At 36.3% G+C, this 20,603-nt stretch overlaps 1 protein-coding gene across 36 annotated transcripts in view; it reads right to left on the bottom strand.

Moving 5' to 3' along the window:
* SORBS2 (sorbin and SH3 domain containing 2) overlaps window positions 1–20,603 on the bottom strand; it is a 204,819-nt gene that overhangs the window by 93,943 nt on the left and 90,273 nt on the right. The gene's annotated exons all lie outside the window — the stretch shown is intronic.

Genomic DNA, 20,603 nt, shown 5'->3' with positions numbered 1-20,603 from the left:
ATAACAGTTTTTGTTCTCTAAGCCAGAAAGGATCACTGGTTGTTAAGCATCCTCTTCCAGAATTTTAATAAGCACTCTGGTACTTTGAAATCATTACCTTGCATTATTCAATTATTATTTTCAATTTGTTATAGAGTTAATTTACTACCAGGGAATGTTTAATGTATTTAATATGTATGTTGAGCAAATAGTCAAAGAAGATAAGATTCATCTATTTTTACAAAGATGCAAGAAATAAATGATTACTACAAAACCCACTTCTGTTTCAGTATCAGATATGGTAGTTTTTCCCATTGAAGTGTTTGCTGTATAACAATTGAGATTAATTCATTTGAAATGGTTGGGAAAATGGTGCTTGTTGTAGAAAAAAAATTTTTAATATTTGTATTATTTCTTGACGTGTGAGATGACTTAGTTCTTTCCCTGGCGTATTCTCTTAGCCCATTTTTAGAGTTTCTTATTTATCCATAACCTACAACCAAAGAGAAAGGATAGGCTCTTCAGGAAGCAGTTCTTTTAAGAGGAAGAGCTCTCTGAAAGATGTTTAACCCTGGCCACTTTGCCTTGGCTCCTGAGTAGGGCCTGTTGTTAATGAACATGAACTTCCCCTGTACCACACATTCAGTTTCCATGTGCATTAGCACTCTAACATCTGATAGTTAAAACAATTTTTATCTATACCTCATGGATGAGTAGGGATAGGGTTGAAATGAAATCATCTGTCATGACCTGTCAAGAAAGACCTTCAGTAAATAAGTTTTTCTTCATTCTCTAAAAAGAGCACCAAATGAGCTTCCTGGCTTTCTTGTGTTTGCCTGTCAGGGTTCTGGCCCTGTCCTCTTTTCTGACCATTTCTCCGGTCCTCGTATGTTCTGCTTTAGTCATCATTCATCATTTTCTTTCAACATGGCCATCGAAGTTCACCTCTTATAGAAAACCTGGTTCTATTTATTACTAATGTGAAATTCTAATAATAAAATTACAGTATCCAATTGGGAAGACTGGACAGCTACATCAAAAGAATCAAACTGGACTACTTGCTCACACCATGCACAACCATAAATTCAAAATGGATTAAAGACTTAAATGTAAGACCTGAAACCATAAAACTTCTAGAAGAAAATAGAGGCAGTATGCTCTTTGACACTGGCCTTAGTAATATTTTTTTTGGATATGTCTCCTCAGGCAAGGGAAACAAAAGCAAAAATAAACAAATGGGACTACATCAAACTAAAAAAAGCTTTTGCACAGCAAAGGAAACTATCAACAAAACATAAAGACCACCTACCAAATGGGAGAAGATATTTGCAAGCAATTTATCTGATAAGGGGTTAATATCCAAAATATACAAAGAATTCATACAACTTAACATCAAAAAAATCAAACAACCCAATTAAGAATGGGCAGAGGATTTGAATAGGCATTTTTCCAAAGAAGACATACAGATGGCCAACAGGCATGTGAAAAGATACTCCACATCACTAATCATCAGGGAAATGCAAATCAAAACCACAATGAGATATCACCTCACACCTGTCAGAATAATTATTATCAAAAAGACAACAAATAACAAGTGTTGGCAAGGATGTGGAGAAAAGAGTATACCCTCCTGCACTATTGGTGAGAATGTAAATTGTTGCAGCCACTATGGAAAAGAGTATGGAGATTCCTCAGAAAATTAAAAATAGAACTACTGTAAGATCCAGCAATTCCACTCCTGGGTATTTATCCAAAGAAAACAAAAGCACTAATTAGTAAAGATATACACACTCCTATGTTCATTGCAGCATTATTTAGAATAGCCAAGATATGGAAGCCAACCAAGCACCCATCCATACATTAATGGATAAAGAAGATGTGGTATATATGTACAATGGAATATTACTCAGGCATAAAAAAGAATGAAATCTTGCCATTTGTGACAACGTGGGTGGAACTAGAGGGTATAAGTGAAGTAAGTCAGGCAGAGAGACACAAATACTGTATGATTTCACTTATATGTGGAATCTAAAAAACAAAACGGAATTCCCTGGCGGTCCATGGTTAGGACTCTGCACTTTCACTGCCAAGGGCGTGGGTTCAGTCTCTGGTCGGGGAACTAAGATCCCACAAGCTGCTCAACATGGGCAAAAAAATTTTTTTTTAATAATTTAAAAAACCAAAACAAATGAACAAACATAACAAAACAGAAACAATCACAGATACAGAGAACAAACAGGTGGTTGCCAAAGGGGAGGGGGTGGGGGGAAGAGAGAAATAGGTGAGGAAGATTCAGAGGTACAGACTTCCAAGCTGCAAAGTAAAGATGTCACAGGTATGAAATGTACAGTGTGGGGAATATAGTTAATAATTATGTAATATCTTTGTATGGTGACAGATAGTAACTAGACTTAATGTCATGATCATTTTGAAATGTATAGAAATATCGAATCACTATGTGGTGTAACAGAAACTGACATAGTGTTGTAGGTCAACTATACCTCAAAAACAAGCAAATGAACAAACAGACTCATAGAAAAAGAGATCAGATTTGTGGTTGCCAGAGGCAGGGAGTAGGGGGAGGGGGAATTGGATGAAGGAAGTCAAAAAGTACAAACTTCCAGTTATAAAATAAATAAGTACTAGGGATGTAATGTGCAACATGATAAATATAATTAACACTGCTTTATGTTATATATGAAAGACGTTGAGAGAAAATCCTAAGATTTCTCATCACATTGAAAAATATATTATTTTCTATTTCTTTAATTTTGTATCTCTATGAGATGTTGGATGTTCACTAAACTTATTGTGGTCGTCATTCCACAATGTATGTAAGTCACATCATTATGCTGTTTACCTTAAACTTATACAAGTGCTGTATGTCAATTATATCTCAATAAACTGGAAAAAAGTTATTTAAACCTACAAAAATTTTTAAATGTGAACACCAGCTAATTATAATGATACCTTCTACCCTAGGGTAGGGGGAGAAATGGGGAAATAAAATAGCATGGAAAAAAATACACATAAATGATATGAGCTGTATATATGAACCAAGAAGAGAAGGATTTTATCTTTTTTACACCTAGATTGAATTACTAATGCCCAGTACTCAATAAATACTAAAACAATGAGCATATAGAATGGATAAAATCAGAGTACTGATGTTCATCCCAATTTATATTTTAGAGCTATAAACTGAAAACAACACAGATGACATCCTCATTATGTAGTGTTTTGGTATCACCTGATTGTGTTGTGTCACATTCTTGCCCATCCACCCTGGAAGGACACTGCAGCAGTGTAGGAGAAGCAGGGCAGGAGTAATGTGTACGGTTGCCACATCTAGGACTGAGAGAATTACCACAATGTTACACTGAATTTTACAGTAAAATTTCACAGGCCAACTGACTTTAAAGAGTGAATGAAGGAAACTTTATTATGATGAATTTTATCTCTTATTTTTCAGCTGGTATAAGTAAAGAGGCACATTTCCATTTTCTTTTTCAGAATACAAAAATAAATGTGGTACATAGCTAAGTATGTAGCCTTAATACCTAACGTAGCCTACTTGGTAGCCTTAATACCGCCTGGATTGAAGGGATGCCAATTAAGTCAGGGAAGAAGGCAGTGGTCAGTGCAGGAGCCTTGAGAAAACTCCATCAGATGTATTTATTTTAATGTCTCAGTAGCAAAACTCCTAATACGTTAACCTTAAATGGACAAAATAAATGGAAAAGTAAAGCCTCAGGGGATGTCTGTGACCACGGCTGAGGCAACTGCTAAAACAAGAAGGAATAAACAAGTCTCCAGAAAAATGAGGACTGTGAAGACATTTCCCAAATTCTATTTATCACTCCTTTTCAAAACACTTGATGTTTAAAACTGTTTTAAGTTTTAAAACTGAATGACAAAGACAGTGTTTGAGCTGGAGCAATACTGATTGATAAAGAAAACATCAAACAGAAGGAAAGTTAACTCTCAGAACACAAAACCTGCTACTCTAATAATGTTTTTATACCAAGTTAGGGAACTAATAATCAGCATTTGTTGTCTGAATTCAAATGCCGATATTTACAAAATATCTGACACTGAAGAAAGTAAAATAGGATTAACGGGAACAAAGAAAGGCGCCACAAATCCTTGAGCTTTTCATCTTTAAAGTGATGTATCCTGTTACTTATAAATGTAACACGTGAGGTTTTTTAACTTCACATTGTTTTAGATGTCAAAACGTGAAATGACTAACTTCCTAATCAGGCAAGACATTTTCCAAGTTTTAAAAGAAAAGCCACAGTGATTGAGCTCTGCAGAAGAACCCGAAACCGAAGGCTTCTTGGGTGACTAATAAAAATGCATGATTCTATTTCCATTATTTGTACTAAAGCCATTAACAAGTCCACAACTGAGAACTCTCTTTAGACAGTTTGAACTAAAGCGAACCTAATCTCTTTTGTTCTGTTCTGAAAAAGTGTCTTTGATTGTACTTACATAACAAGCACAGATTATTCTGGAAAGCATCAAATTCCTGGAGTGTTTGCATGCTACTAGGAGAGACAGTATTTCAAGTATTCTCTTAAATTAGAATTGAACCAGGTCCAAGACTATGAAAACTGACCATAAAATGCAGACTACCTTGAACCTCAGCAGATAATCCACAGAGCAAAAACTGTCTGTACATGAGAGTATCAAAATGATATTCAACAGGTGGAGCGGAGATGTATTTACTTAAATTCAGTTCTTGCTGAAGTTTTTATATAAAAGGCAACATTATGTGTATCCAATTTGTGTATAGCAATGGATTTGTTTTTCTCATAGGTCAGAGTAGGGTTCTTTCCCAATATGCATTGGCAGTAGATTGTGCTGCTTGTTCATGCATGGATAAGACATGATTTGGTGGCTATGGTCTTTTAATTCTGCTTGAATTTCAGTGATCAGATATCTCTTTTTTTTTTTTTTTTTAATGGATCAGAGTCGGCTTTATTTCCAACATGCGTATGACAACAGGTTGGGTAATTTAAGTTTTGAATGAGGATCCTAAGATGTTTGATTGTTCATTCATGGGCACCAGCATGACTTTGTGCCTATAATCTTGTAATTCTGCTTGAAATCTTTTGATTATGAGGCATCCCATTCTGAAGAGGAGCAGAGGCAAATTCTCTCCTCAATTTTGGCCAAGAATTCTGTGTTAGTCATTTTGTTTTTGTAGACTTGATTTTAAGCACCAAGGCCAGCTATACAGCGATAGGACTACATTTTAGCTCAGCTAATGCGAGGAGTTTAAGATTGGAGCCCAAAAGATTTTCCATGGAATAATTTTAATCCAGTAAATTGCTAGGTTATTTTAAAATTATTCTATTCACAGTTCATATATAATTCAGAAAAAAGGACTCACAGATAGTCAAAGTGGTGGGAAAACATTGAGGGATGTTAGATTTCTTAGAGATATTTTAAACACAAGAATAAAACTATGGTGCATATTAATTTTATGCACCAGATTTTAGCCTGAATTTACTTTGAAATGGTATATGTACCACTCTTTCTGCATAAACTACCCTGAGTGGTCAAATCCTTTCTCTCTCTCTTTGTGGTAGGATTAGCCGTATTCATAAATGCCAAATGATTTCACTTTTCAATTACAGCCAGATGACTTAATTTAGGTTGTTGACATTTATCTTTAGTTATCTTTTCTAATATATTAATGTGCTGCTTTGAAATGTACACAGGAAATACCCTAAGTCGTTTATTATGTCCTTTACAGTCCCTGAGCTTAGAAAAATGAGAATCCACGTCTCCCCCTTTTCTGAATGGCTTCTCTGCGTTGACAGCCGGTATATGATGTCAACTCAGGGACTCCTTTGCCTCTGAGTGGGTGGTACAAATCATCTCAGTCAATAATGAGGGCAGCCTCCACATAAGAACTTAAATCCCTCCCAACATTCCTGAGCTAATGGTGCCTGAAGATCGGTCCTTAGTTTTCAGAAGCCAAATCATCAACAGCATTTATACGTGAATGCTGGGATCAGAACACACTTAACGTCATTTCTAGGAATAAGGCAAAATCATTACTGTGAATAGTGATGAACAAAAGGACACGAGGCCATTGACTATTTTCATAAAAAATACAAAGTGTTCTTTTTAATTATACCAAATTTCATGATACCTGGAAAAATTTCCTGAAGAGCACCATATGTTTTTCAAGGAAACTAGCAATTTTCTTTCTGAGACTTTACAATGCAAGCTAGTCAAAATGCGTATAGATTTTCTGTAAAAAGTATACTAGTTAGAAGTCAATCCTGGTAGATAATTTTCTTTCTGATGCCATTTCAAAGCCTCAAAGTCTGTGATTTACTCTCTTTTTTAATTATAAAAGAATACTGGTTTCTTTTTGCACTAAATTGTCATGTGATTTAATATTGCTCTAGTATCCTGCTTTCATGGTATCTTTTACTTTTATACTGCAATACTTAAGGATGATTATAGTATATATCTAAGTACTTACAAATGCATTTTTTCTAAGACAAAGTTATTGATCAACTTGATAGTACAGTACTAGAAAATTTCCATTGGTTTCTATTCTATAAATCAAAAGCCAAGTGTATTCCTAATGAAAATAAACCAGAACCTTAATGTGGATCTGGTGAGTCAGGCACATCATCAAAGAAACATAGAAAGAATTAGACTATAGAAATACATGTTACAGGTGAACTGAATAGTGTTGGAAGGATAGGTCTTGAAGTCAAGTGGACCTGGATTCAAATCCAGTTTGCAGCCATCTAAATGATTTATAGCAACATCATTATCCTCTTCGGCAGTAGCAACAGCAGCAAGATCAAACCCCCTCCCCCCAATGCAGCAAACCATCCCCGAATTGACTAACTGGCGTCATGCCCAGTCACCAATATTTTGAATATTTTGAGACAGACTTTTACCTTTGATTGAGTCATGAGAGTATAATCTAGACTTTCCTGAAAACACACAGACTATATTTTATTGCTTTAAATTAAACTAAGCCACCACAGTTCGTAAGGTTTATTTGTATGTATTTTCCCATTACTCAATTATTCCATGCCCAACTTAGCAACATTTTGGAATTGAAAAGGAATTCTGCTTTCCAGGCAACTTTTCTTTGCTCCTTAAACAGAGCCTTCTTTTAGCAAAGTTCTCCCCCTGCCCCACCACCACTGCAGTGAATAAGAGGAGATAGACCTAAAGAAATGGTTCAGTCAAACACTTGCCTCCTATGCCAGCTAAGTCATTGCTATTGAACCTAAGGGAAAGTGACACTTAAAGGTTGTGACAATTAGCCTTTAAAAAAAGACTTTCCATTACCTTTGACAGCTTATAACCCAAGGTGATGGTTGGAGGAAAGAGATGTCTGTAAAATGTCACATAAAGAATTGTGTGGCAGATTGCAGAGTGATAGCATCCTGATGACAGCCATTCCTGTTTAGTTCACTAAGTGAAAGTATCTCCCCTGCTTTCCACCATTACAGAGAGTACCATAAATTTCTACTTTGAGGAGCAAATCTTTGATCTTTAAAAAAAAAAACGTTTACTTCTTTCTTTCTGATTTGGAAGAAGTAAAACTGTCTCTATTTGCAGATGACATGATATTACATATAGAAAACCCTAAACATTCCACCAAAAAACTGTTAGAACTAATAAACGAATTCGGTAAAGTTGCAGGATACAAAATCAATATGCAAAAATCAGTTGCATTTCTATACACTAATAACAAAATATCAGAAAGAAATTAAGAAAATAATCCCATTTAAAAATGCATCAAAAAGAACAAAATACATAGGAATAAATGAAACCAAGGAGGTGAAAGATCCATACACTAAAAACTGTAAGACATTGATGGAAGAAAAGGAAGAAGAAATGGAAGAAGAGATAAATAAATGGAAAGCTATTTCAGGCTCATGGATTGGCAGAATAGTGTTAAAATGTCCATACTACCCAAAACAATCTACAGATTCAGTGCAATCCCTACCAAAATTCCAATGGCATTTTTCACAGAAATAGAAAAAACAGTTCTAAAATTTGTATGAAATCACAAAAAACCAAATGAATAGCCAAAGCAATCTTGAGAAAGAAGAATAAAACTAGAGGCATCACACTTCCTGATTTCAAACTATATTACAAAGCTATAGAAGTAAAAAAAAATACAGCATTGGCATAAAAACAGACACATAGACAAATGGAACAGAATAGACAGCCCAGAAATAAACCCATGCAAATATGGTCAATTAATTTATGACAAAGGAGCCAAGAATATACGATGGGGAAAGGATAGTCTCTTCAGTGGTGCTGGGAAAACTGGACAGCCACATGCAAAAGAATGAAACTGGACCGCTATCTTATACCATAAACAAAAATCAACTCAAAGTGGACTAAAGACATGAATGTAAGACCTAAAACCATAAAACTCCCAGAAGAAAACATAAGGCATAAGCTTGACTTTGGTCTTGGCAATGATTTTTTGTATTTGACAACAAAAGCAAGGCAACAAAAGCAAAAATAAGCCAGTAAGAGTACATCAAACTAAAAACTTCTGCACAGCAAAGGATATCGTCACAAAAGGAAAAGACAACCTGCAGAATGGGAGACAGTATCTGTAAGTCGTATATCCAATAAAGGGTTAATATGCAAAATATATAAAGAACTCATACAACTCAACTGCAAAAAGCCAAAAACCAAACTAAAATAAAACAAAACTCAGAAAACCGAATTGATTTAAAAACGGGTGGAGGAACTGAACAGACGTTTTTCCAAAGAAGGACATACAATGGCCAACAGTACATGAAAAAGTGCGTAACATTACTAATCATCGGGGGAATGCAAATCAAAACCACAGTGAGATTTCACTTCACACCTGTTAGAATGGCTATTATCAAAAAGACAGGAGATAACAATTGCTGGTGAAAATGTGGGGAAAAGGAAACCCTGTGTGCTGTTGGTGGGAATAAATTGGTAGAAGTACTATGGGAAAAAATATGGAGGTTCCTCAGAAAATTAAAAATAGAACTATCATGTGATCCAGCAATCCCACTTCAGGGTATAAATCCAAAGGAAATGAAAACAGAATATTGAAGAGATATCTGCACTCCCATGTTCACTGCAGCATTATTCACAATAGTCAAGATATGGAAACAACTTATGTGTCCACCAACTGATGAATGGATAAAGATGCAGTATATTTACACAATGGAATATTTATTCAACCGTGAGAAAGAAGAAAATCTTGTCATTTGTGACAACATGGATGAACCTTGAGGGTATTATGCTAAGCAAAATAAGTAAGACAGAGAAAGACAAATACTGTGTGGTATCACTTATGTGTGGAATCTAAAAAGGAAAAAAGTCAAATTCATAGAAACAGAGAGTAGGAAAGTGGTTGCCAGGGGCTGGGGGGTGGGGGAAATAGGGAGAGTTTGGTAAAAATGCACAAACTTTCAGCTATAAGATAAATAAGGTCTAAGGATCTAATGTAAAACATGATGACTATGATTGATAACACTGTATTGTATAATTGAAATTTGCTAAGAGAGTAGAACTTAAATGTTCTCACCAAAAAAAAAAAAAAAAGATTAATATGTGAAGTGATGGATGTGTTAACTAGATGGGGGGACTCCTTCCACAGTGTACACATATATCATCGCTATGTACACTTTAAATATGTTACAACTGTATACATCAATTATAACTTCCATAAAGTTGAAATTTAAAAATGTTAGTAACAGTTATGTTCAATGTAAAAAAATTAAAAATAAAAGAACCATTTTTTAAAAATTTGAGCTTTGCTAAATTTCCTTTTTTCAAAAAATAAAAAACTTTGTATTGAAGTATAGTTGATTTACAATGCTGTGTTAATTTCTGCTGTACAGCAAAGTGACTGAGTTATATACATTTATACATTCTTTTTAATATTCTTTTCCATATGGTTTATCCCAGGATATTGAATATAGTTCCATGAGCTATACAGTAGGATCTTGTTGTTTATTTATAAATTTCCTCCTATTTTTAATTTTAAAACCTTTCATTTTGGGCTTCCCTGGTGGCACAGTGGTTAAGAATCCACCTGCCAATGCAGGGGACACGGGTTCGAGCCCTGGTCCGGGAAGATCCCACATGCCGCGGAGCAACTGGGCCCGTGAGCCACGATTACTGAGCCTGCGCTCTAGAGCCCGTGAGCCACAACTACTGAGCCCACGTGCCACAACTACTGAAGCCCGCGTGCCTAGAGCCTGTGCTCCGCAACAAGAGAAGCCACTGCAATGAGAAGAGTAGCCCCGGCTCGCCGCAACTAGAGAAAGCCCACACACAGCAACGAAGACCCAATGCAGCCAAAAATAAATAAATAAATAAATAAATTTAAAAACCTTTAATTTTAATTTTTATATATTAATATCACAAATCATCGGATATAAAAAGAAATTACATAATCTAGTTTAGTTTTGTATGTATCGTATTTAGACTTTAAGTGGAAGCAAACATTAAATGCTGTGGCAGTAATAAAGAAGAATCATTTTATGTGTGTTTTATTTCTTAAATCTCAACTTCTGAAAAGGACCTTGGATCAATCATCTTGATTTTTAGATTAGGCTTTTGAAGATAAGAGAAATGACTGCTCCAAGATCAAACAGTAAAAAGCTGACCCTCAAAAATGACAGCTTTCCTGACTGTTAGTGAAAAAAAGGCGACTCCTTTTAAGGCATCTTGAAATGTCAACTGAAATCAAGATAATTCCCCTCAACACATTACAGTTAATTATAATACATTACATTAGGCATAGTTGCCTAATTGAGTGCTGATATGTTGGGGGTTCCAGGAGAGAAGGAGGTATGGTACGAGGCAGGCCTGGCTGATGAATAAGTAAGGGCTGTTAGCAGAGGACCATAGGATTTATTCTTCTAGAACTAATACGGAAATAATGGTTGCTTATGACAAGGATTTCTTTTGCCCGACGACTGCACAAGCCCAAATAGGAGGCTCTATTTAGACTTAAGCCTAGACCAATAGCTATTGCTTTTTTTTTTTTTCAGAAAACGTCAGGATTTTAAGTTGAGAATGTTTATTTTAACGTATTTCCATGGCAATGTTATTTTATGAAATAACCGTTAAATAATCCTGCTTATTGTTAATTGACTATTAAAGAAACAGTCATATTTTTTTCTTTTGATTGAACAAACACACCTGCTTCCTGAACACCTGAAATAACGTTTACATAACTTAGCAAGGGCAAAAGCCTGCTGTATACCGCCAGTAGTGGTACAAACCTGTGTTTGTGTGTGTCTTAGATATGAAATGGTGAAACTCTGCTTGCTACCTGGAATTTGAATTTTGGGGGGTGGTGGTGATAAGAAATTTGCTCTAATTTGGTCATTGAACATTTAAAGAGTATTTCTCTTGCAAAGTTTATTTAGAATGAAAATGTATCTCAAGTCACTTCACATATACCTTAAGGTCATTGGACTAATTTGTGAAAATCCAAGGAAGAAAATAAGGGACCACTGGGGGAAGATACTGTCTCTGAAGAAATATTGAATCTATTAAAATTTGAATCTTTTGATATTTTTGTTGGCAAAAATATCAGAAAGTGGGCAGCTTATGACACTATTCATTCGGAGCCAATGAAAATAGATAATAAAGATAGATATCTTCCCTTTTCATTGTTAAAATTATTTATTTCTGTAATATTTGGAGTGCAAAAGTAGTTCACTAGATCTTTAGCAAGAAGTCTGGCAAAATTCTTCATGACATCTCTAGGTACTAACTTTAAAAGTGTTAGGTGGAATTAGAGGTGAATGAAAAATCATTTTCAGTAGTGCCTTTCCCTGCCTATGTATCTTCAACATTTTTATTTTGGGGAAGAATAACTGGCATGGTTATCAGTTCTACAGAAGGCATACATGCGAGAGAGGATAGGTAATAAGTAGAAAGACGGATTATCTTGACAGGAATAAGTAGAAAGACGGATTATCTTGACAGGCTGAATTAAACTTCGACAGGGATAAATAAGTCTTGCAATTTCGCTAAACCAAGTTATTTCATGATTAGGTTGAAAAGATTGATTTCTCAAAACTTTATCTGAAATACATCTAGGAGCTTCAGTGGGCTGTGAGCTCAGTGTGACACAGTGCTTTAAAATATAGTTATATAAAAATGAACAGTGGTTGCAGAAATCAAGGAAGATTATGATCCCACTTTTATGGCCATGTTGGCGCCTCGTCACCTCAATTTAAAAATGTCGTCTTTTTGCTGTTGTCCATGAACCAACGTGGTATGGATGTGAGTGTCTCCCCAGGTTTTAGGGCCTGGCACTGAACGCTGAAGGGAGGTGGTGAGGCCACTGTGTGATTTGGTGGAAAGAGCTGCCACGTGAGTGTTAGCAGCAGTAGGAAAATGATTGACCGTACCCTGATTTGTTGTTGTTATTGTTTCATCTCAGGGAAATCATCCCAGTGGCTTTTAGGATTAATGCTCTTAAATCATCCACACTTATGCTTTGCACTGACAGGGAGACAGATAACAGTTGTAACTAGAAGTTTCAATATTCCCTTCAGATGTACCTGCATTTAAGAAACATGATATACAAATGAGACTGTTTCTCAGTGCTGGGTTTTTAACAATCTGGTTTACAACTCTCATCAGAAAGGATGTAAATGACTCCATCCCAGAACTAAGTGCTTTAATAATTCTGAATTATACAACAAAACTGGAGTTGCTATCTATTGCTCTTTTGCTCAGCAAAATGCCAATCCAAATGACCTCACTTCTAGGTCTTACCCAATTCACATGTCCCCAGCATTCTTCATTTTTTATACCTAATATAGTCCTTTATACCCTGCCACTATTTAAAGCTAAAACTTTCACTCAATCCACCAAAAATAGGCAAAGAAAACAACCTACAAATTTATACTTAAATTATACTTTGGAGAACAGTGAAAATTATTTGAACAAAGATTTTGTCCTTTCATAGCACCTTTACCTGACACATTTGCTGCATCTAGAAATGGTTGGAATAGTCTTTTAGATGATTCTTGGGCATATTTTAACATTGGTAGTTAAATCTTACTTGATCTGCTCTGTATTAGTCTTTTTTCCCCCTTTTATCTATGGGAACAAGCTTTCCACTTCCTTCCTTTTATTTTGGACTACCGCTGCTCTTTGAAAAGCAGAAAGACTTCATCTTGACATCACAACTGCATGAGGACGGGAACTCTTTCAGGGCAGGCTGGGTTCCCCTGCAGGGTAAGCTGTGGCATGAGGTCATGACCTTAAGGACCCACCCTGGGCTTTTTGTTCACGCTGACTCTACTGTGTTCTACTTCAGGTTCACAGGTAGAGACTATCTGCCGTGAACATTCCCATGACAGAAGTCTGACACTCACTGACTTCAATATCATTTCTTCTCTGTTAATACAGAGCAGAGCATTCCCTCATTTCTCTCGCAACATTTGGAAACCTAGAAACAGTGTTGTGCCCATGTGCTGTCACACCGATTCTAGCAAATATATTTGAGGAGAGTGATCACTTTTCTATTTTCTAATGTGAACTCATTACTGTTGGGATGGTGCCTGTCTGCCCTTCCTGTGTCAGGGTAAGAAAATGGAGCTCATCATATTACAATTCATAAATGTATCAAATCGACAATTTGTACACCTTAAGCTTACAAAATGTTGTATGTCAGTTATATCTCAATTTAAAAAAAAAAGAAAATATAGCTCATATTGGGAGGGAGCAAAAGATAATGGACGGGCCAGAATGTTAGCAACTTTCTTTTTTGTGGGAGGGGCAACTTCAGAAATATACATATACCCTCATCAGCAGCTAGTAAGTGGCAGAGTCAGGATTTAACAACCCATGTTTTAGGGAACTTTCAGGTACATGCTCGTAACATTCCATTATATTCTTTGCTGTATTAAAGTGGGTATCAGTATTTAGTCTTATGTGTGTATATGTGCTTGGGCAAATCTCTGTACTTCTTTCTGCCTGAGTGTTTTAATTTATAAAATGAAAAGCTTGTTTTAAAATTGAAAAGCATATAAGGTCCTTTTATGGTGTGAAATTTTCTTAAATCCAAGAAGGGTATATTTAGCTGACATATTTATTGAACCTTTACAGTGCAAACCAATATGCTTACTAATATGATTGTATATAATATAAAGCAGAATCTTACTGGAAGTCAATATTTTAATGACTCATTTACACATTAAAATTCAGAAGAAAGAGATTTTAAAAGATCTGTATTTCTAATAGCATCAGTATGAGACAGATGTGTATTAGTACAAGTCCAAGCCATCATCCAAGGATGTTTTCCTCTTAGCTGCCTAGTTTACTTAAATCCAGAAATGAGATCTATAGACCTCTTTCTATATAACATGTCTTCCCATATTATCTCACGTGTCCTTCAATGGAGATGATCAATTTTAGGATTTCACCTCACCTAAAACAATATCCATTTTATAAATGTACATCCAAAACTATTTGTCTAAAAATAAACTTCAGTCAATAAATTATTACCACCTTTTTAAAGCTTTTTTCATTATGGGTGGTGTGATGGTATCAGGGATATTCGGAGTGACAAGAATCATTGATTTTTTTGGTTTTCTATTAGAATTTGCAGTGGAAAAACCAGATAAGTCAAGAATGCGGTTTCAAATTCCAAATGTTACATTATTTTGCATATCTCGTATTTCAAAGAGTAAAGTTTGTTGACCTTTGAGGAAACAAAAGCCTAAAAGATCTCAGCACATTGTGTTCCAAACTAGTATTTTCATTACATTTTCTTACTGGTTGAATTAGTCATGTCATCACTTGCTAAACTATAATAGCATGGGAAGTACAGTGGTATTTCACGTTATTTTTCATGTGGATGATTGCTGTTACATGCTTTGGTTAATGTTGAAGTTTGGCATCAGGCTCACAAACAAATTGCCAAAGTCTTATGACCCTCAGAAATTTCAATCAGCCTGTTCCCCTTTTCAGAATCTTTGGAATTTGAATGTTTACTTAGCATAAATTATGATTTAATATATTAGGTTATTTGTATGGTAACTATGTGATAAATGTGTCATTAAGTTAAAGTGATTGAGAAAGACAATCAAATTAAGGAGAAGTATGAATTAGCGAATGTTTGTGAAGAAACAATTTACTTTCCTTTAAAAACGTAGATTAACTCTAGGTCCAGGAAATAATGCCAAAAATGGGTTCTTTGGGGTCCTAGTTTAATAAACACATAAGAATGATTAGTACATATGGCATCAAGTTACATGTAGTAAATGTTCCATAAAAAGTTTATTTTATGTAGTTTAGGTATTTATGCTAGCATTTTCTTTAAGAACCTAGCTTTTAATATCATCAAAAGTAAATGGCAGCCTAGACCCTCATCCGATTATCCTCATTTGTAAATTGATACATCTAAGTTACAATTCAAATATACTTCATATTTATTTCCCATTTCACGCTGGGTTCATGGTATTCCCCTCTCCCCAAACCTCGCCCCATTTTCTAGCATGCCCTAACTCAGAGAACGGCACCATTCATTCATTATTTAATGCATTAATTCATAAATCAAAAAATTTGAAAGGCAGGCACTGTATAAGCAGAACTTGGGGTTCACCCTTGACAACTCCCTCAACTCTGTATTAAACAAGAGACATTTAGCCCTGGAGAGGATACTATGCCTCTATCTCAGCCGCACAGCTCATTTGGCCAAGAGATTTGGGTGTGAGAGGATATGCATTTTTAGCTCTCTGGACTTTACAAGGGCCAGATACAGGTTAGGCATAATTTAACATCCAGAGTCAGGAGATGGGAGTGCATGAGGGTTAACAGTGATGCAGGGACTAATATTATTGCTTCATGTTCCTATGACAGCAATGAACACTAAATGGATGATCTTCCAGTGGTATACAGGTAGGGGGCAGCAAGGCAGATGATATCAACTCTTCATATCTAGCTTACCACTCCTTATCCCAACACAATGATTGCTGTTACTTTGTTGGGGGGGGTTGGTGAGTGGGTCTCAAGTATACACAACTGGATAAATTGTAATCCTTGGCTCATGACAAGGTCTAATCATAATCCATGTACATCTCCTTCCCACCCTCCCTCTCTTACTTATCACTAAATGCCTACATACCCACCATCTAAAACAAAAGATAGCCTTTGAAAGGAAGCTACATCTAACCAGATGGTCTTGGCCATTACTCCATCCTTTGCCTCCGGACACCTGAAATAACCATCATTCTGAATTCCATGTGGGTCATTCTCTTGCTTTCCTTATTATCTACTTTCATTGAAGATATATGTATATATATCTTCTGCAAGTACACTCATTTTTGTTGTTTTTACCTTTATAATGATGTCATTGTTCTGGATATAACCATATTCCTAAGATTTATCCATATTGCTGCCTGTTTCTGTAGTGTGTTCCTTTTGCCTTCTGTATAATAGTCTATTGTGTGAATATACCACAGTTTATATATTTGCTTTCTTCTAAGTGAGCATTTGGGTTGCTTCTAGATTTTTGCTATTCTTGTATAGAGCTGCCATGAATATTTATATACATGTTTCTTATTGCTTTGCTTATCAATGAACTCCTTGCCAGAGAACTTAAATGATAATAATAGCTCCTATTTAAGTGCTTTCTATGTGTTGGGAACTATTCTAACAATATTACATACATAGTAATTCACTTGAGCCTCACAGTAACCAAACGAGGTAAATACTATTGTTATTTTACTGACTAAAGAAACAAAAACTCAGAGAAGTTAAGAAACTTGCCCAAAGTCACATAGCTATTAAGTAACAGAGTCAAGCTTGGGAACCTAGGCAGTTTGGCTTCAGAGTTTGTGTTCTTAAACACTGTGCTGTAATGTCTTTCTTAGATCTAAGAAGCTTTAGGATTACAACAGTTTATAATACATAGTTTGGCTATTGACCAAAACTTGAGTGTGGGACTGTCATAATTTGGATTGATCAATGTATAGTATACCTTGTAATGAGCAATACTGAAAATGCACAGGCCTATCATAACTACTCTAAAACACATGTTCATGTAAACTTCCCTGTATATCTTTTATCATTGGCACAAGGCTCTTGGCAAATTAGTTTCAATGGGATGAGCCCTCTTTTTGATGCTGAAGGTATCATTGCTTGCCCCGCCAACCCAGCGGTGGCAGTTCTTGGATGCACTTGTCACATCTCTCTACATCTTTTCATCCCTCTTCATCGCAATCAGAGGGCGCTCATCTTTGCAGTCACCCTGCCCATCTTCATCAATTTAAGGTGCCCAGGCTTCCTCTGTGCCTTTGTGCTAAGGGCACAGTCTGGACCTGCGTGGCTCTCAGGGAATCAGATAATGAGCTTAAAGCAGAGACGACTTGGACTCTTACTTCCCAGAGGAGAAGATGCTCCTACGTGAGGAGTAAAAACGCTCACCCACCAGTAAAGCAGCATCTTCAAAAACGTATGGACATCCTGGCAAACGAAAGGTTGCATGTCTCTCCTTAAGTTTGCATATGTTACTACACAATAACCCATAATAAATATATTTGGTCAAGAAACTCGATTGCCATAAATACACATAAAATATCAAAGACAGGAAGCACAAGCAGCATTTGACTCCTTTGCCAGCACGAAAGCCATCATCAGAGCCCCCATGTATGGCTCCATTAAGCCCTCGTTCATCCTGATTCTGAAGGTTTAGTCTCAAGAGGAAGAATGAGCCATCAGATGGATGAGTCATATTTTAGTGAGAATCACAGGAACATTCAAAAATGAAATCACTTTATTCCACTGAACAAACCTTATAAAAAGTAAATTACTTCATATACGTTTGGCAAAAGACTAATTAGCTATTTTGAGTTCTCCCTGGAATTATCTCACCCATTCTTTCCACCCTCTGTGACTCCTGCTTCCATCTCTCTCCTTTCCCAGTGCTTTCCTGGTCACGCCAATAAAACAGGAAAAAAGCAGGAAATGTGGTTTTGACAACCTTCACATGGTTAAGGCAAGAGGGAAAAGGTCCCACAATCAGTAATCTTTTAAAAGCAAGCATCTTTCAAAGAAACAAATACTTTCAAGACAGTTTAATATTATCTTTATCATTGCTTTTATATATCTGAATCTTTAAAATCTTCATCTTTTAAAATCTGAATTAGAACACTATTTCTGGATTTCCAAACTTCAGCTACATCCGCACCTATCTCTACATGTGTATGAGTGTACAGTTCCCCTGCTCTCCTCTCCCTTTCTTCTCTTTCTCTCCATGCAGGTTTTTCAATATTTATCAATACTTAACACAAACGGCCGAGCCGATTATGCTTAAACTTGAATTCCTCTTCTTTTGTTCATCAAAAATTTCAACTCAGTCCTTCTTGTGAACCAAAGAGCTCTTCAGGTTCTTTTTTTTTTTTTTTTTTTTTTTTTTTAATAAAAGGAAACTAAATTTACAATAATACAGCTTACATTTTGCTGAAACTAAATGGCAGGTTTCAAAGACAGACTAATCTTTTGTATTAGGGTAGGGGTAATTATTGGTGACTTTCTTCTGCAATTTTCCAAGAGTTTGTGATGCATTTTTGTTACTTTTAAAATGAAATAAACATAAGCATAAAAGTAAATTATAGCACACCCACACACCTACATTTAAAAGAATATATCCCTGTGACCCGGCAGAAAAATGGACCTACTATTCCCTAACATAAACCTTCATGCGCCCTTTAATATCTTTGATGATCTCAAAATCCCGTCTTCCTTTATTGAAAGCATGCTCACTTGCTTTTCAAAGTTTGGTTCAAGCTCTTCATATCTCCCACTCTGGCCCAATCACCCACATGTTTGCATACTTCTACAGGCTCACCACATGTGCCATTCTTCTGACACTGAATCATAAACTCTCTTGCAACATTCTGATATGACTGCCGTTGTATTTAACTTTTTAACTTTTTACATGCATTGCCTTTCCAGCAAGTTGTAAGTTCCTTGAGAGGAGAGATGAAGTCACTTAAAGTTTTTGGCCTCAGTTTCCTCATATGTAAAATGGGGGGGGGGATTTGACCTCTGATTTTCCTTACCTCTAGCATGCTATGCCTCTTCTTCCCAGGACTGAAAGTCATCATTATTATTTTAGCTTTGCTTTCACAAAACTTCCCCTAGCCCAGAGATCTTAAAGTCTAAACTAGAAGATACAAAATACTGCCTCAGTCTTGAGGCCTGCTGGCTGTGAATGCCTTTATTGTTCCTCGTCTTGGGACATAAAATAACATCACGTTAGTGGACAAAAAGTATGAAGTGTTTAAATTTATTACTTACATCATTTTTTATTAAACAGGCAAAAGGGAATTTTTCTACTGCCGATTAAGTGTGTCTGAGTTGTTTTGTTTTCAATTAGATCTACATTTACCCCCAAATTGTCAAGATGGATTAAATGTGTTTTGCCCAATATTTACCACTTAAGTTCCTTCCCGCATGATGGCATGATACCTGTATTTGTATTATGGTCGTTAGTTTCCAGCACTTGAGTTGTTTTTGTTTCTGTCTTTGTTTTCCGTGTGAGATATACAGCTGCTTTTGTGCTGTGGGAGCCCCTGGATTATGAGTTTTGGGCCTTGTGTCGTACATTAGCGGGGGATGCTGATGGCAAAGTGAGCACTCACCAGTCTGCCGCCCACACTGCGTGGGAACAAGCGAGTCCACTGGCAGTGGAGACGCAGAGAGACCATGTGGCTGATGGGGCTGGGAGGAACCAAGCTCTTCGGCTAAACGCTGATGGGCCATCAGAGATGCAAAACTGAGTCATAGCTCTATTTGTAAATTGCAAATAACTATATCCCAAACATAGTAAGGATCCTACTAATTAGATATTTGGCATTATTTTAAAACCAATATAATGCCTTCTACAAAGAAATAGATTTATGTAACAGATCTTGACAACTTTTTATTACAGATATTTCATTTCTCGAGTTCAGCTAGAGCAATTTGCAGGAATTTACAGGTGTAACCAGTGTTTCAGTTCACACGATCTCTTGCTGTACAGCCTCATCCAAGTGAGCTCTAAGGGTCAAAGCACCTGCAAAAATGGCAGAGCAGGTGAAGCACATCTCTGGTGTCCTTCCACCCTTGGTCCGTGTTTTTACCTCCATCATCTTTTTGTATTACTTTTTTGTTTCATCACAATTGGGTCTACACTGAACCCAAGCAAAATTCCCCAACTTACGTTGGGGTTTAGGTAATCATACTTGAAACTGTGGCAGAGTAAGATATGAATGTGTTTGAAAGAGGGACTATGTCACCTAAAATTACAACCATTTGAAGATTGCTAAGTTTACTTCTCAAGCCCCTACCCGTCTTCAGCATGCCAGGCTTGGAACATCACCTGCCTATTGACCGTGTCCACTTGGATGTCCACCAGGCAAATCAACCTGACCTTTCATTTCACCTCACCAGCCAGCCTCTCCCCCTGCAGCCTTTCACTTCTCCGTAAACAGCATCACCATTTCAGTTACTCAGACCAACAGCAGTGACATGACAGTTGACTCATATTTTCCCTTCCATCCCTGACCCTCATTTATGAGCAGATCCTACTATCTCTGCCTTCAAAATATATC

Source organism: Balaenoptera acutorostrata, chromosome 21 (assembly GCF_949987535.1).
Source record: "Balaenoptera acutorostrata chromosome 21, mBalAcu1.1, whole genome shotgun sequence".
NCBI lineage: Eukaryota > Metazoa > Chordata > Mammalia > Artiodactyla > Balaenopteridae > Balaenoptera > Balaenoptera acutorostrata.
This window is presented reverse-complemented; position numbering and strand designations above follow the sequence as displayed.